This window comes from Arachis ipaensis, chromosome B3, assembly GCF_059453495.1.
Source record: "Arachis ipaensis isolate K30076 ecotype BB chromosome B3, ASM5945349v1, whole genome shotgun sequence".
NCBI lineage: Eukaryota > Viridiplantae > Streptophyta > Magnoliopsida > Fabales > Fabaceae > Arachis > Arachis ipaensis.
This window is the reverse complement of record NC_142438.1, coordinates 41,146,175-41,147,449: the sequence shown is the minus strand read 5'-3', so window position 1 is coordinate 41,147,449 and position 1,275 is coordinate 41,146,175. Positions and strand designations below refer to the sequence as shown.

The window sequence follows — 1,275 nt, the reverse complement described above, 5'->3', positions numbered from 1 at the left end:
TCTACTAACATCTCTTCCTCACATCACTCACCAAATTCGAACCCCCTCTTCTATCTGTGTTCGAATTTTTCTTCTTCTCTTCTTCTACTAACAATAAGGAACCTCTTTACTGTGACATAGAGGATTCCTCTTCTTTCCTTTTTCCCTTCTCTTTCTTATGAGCAGGGACAAAGAAAAAGGCATTCTTGTTGAAGCTGATCCAGAACCTGAAAGGACTCTGAAGAGGAAATTAAGAGAAGCTAAATTACAACAATCCAGAGACAACCTTATTGAAAATTTCGAACAAGTAAAGGAGATGGCAGCCGAACCCAACAACAATAATGCAAGGAGGATGCTTGGTGACTTTACTGCACCTAACTCCAATTTACATGGAAGAAGCATCTCCATTCCTGCCATTGGAGCAAACAATTTTGAGCTGAAACCTCAATTAGTTTCTCTGATGCAGCAAAACTGCAAGTTTCATGGACTTCTATCTGAAGATCCTTTTCAGTTCTTAACTGAATTCTTGCAGATCTGTGATACTGTTAAGACTAATGGAGTAGATCCTGAAGTCTACAGGCTCATGCTTTTCCCTTTTGCTGTAAGAGACAGAGCTAGAGTATGGTTGGACTCTCAACCTAAAGACAGCCTGAACTCTTGGGATAAGCTGGTCACGGCTTTCTTAGCCAATTTCTTTCCTCCTCAAAAGCTGAGCAAGCTTAGAGTGGATGTTCAAACCTTCAGACAGAAAGAAGGTGAATCCCTCTCTGAAGCTTGGGAAAGATATAAGTAGCTGACCAAAAAGTGTCCTTCTTACATGCTTTCAGAATGGACCATCCTGGATATATTCTATGATGGTTTATCTGAGCTATCAAAGATGTCATTGGATACTTCTGCAGGTGGATCCATTCACCTAAAGAAAATGCCTGCAGAAGCTCAAGAACTCATTGACATGGTTGCTAATAACCAGTTCATGTACACTTCTGAGAGGAATCCTGTGAGTAATGGGACACCTATGACGAAGGGAGTTCTTGAAATTGATACTCTGAATGCCATATTGGCTCAGAACAAAATATTGACTCAGCAAGTCAATATGATTTCTCAGAGTCTGAATGGAATGCAAGCTGCATCCAACAGTACTCAAGAGGCATCTTCTGAAGAAGAAGCTTATGATCCTGAGAACCCTGCAATAGCAGAGGTGAATTACTTAGGTGAACCTTATGGAAACACCTATAATCCATCATAGAAAAATCATCCAAATCTCTCATGGAAGGATCAACAAAAGCCTCAAGAAGG

General features: G+C 40.5%; 1 non-coding gene across 1 annotated transcript; it reads right to left on the bottom strand.

The window, feature by feature from the left end:
• Positions 1 to 694: 694 nt before the first annotated feature.
• LOC148570398 (small nucleolar RNA R71) lies at positions 695 to 802 on the bottom strand. Its single transcript, XR_015908849.1, has one exon. It is a non-coding gene; the product is annotated as a small nucleolar RNA R71 (small nucleolar RNA).
• Between the last annotated feature and the right edge of the window lie 473 nt (positions 803 to 1,275).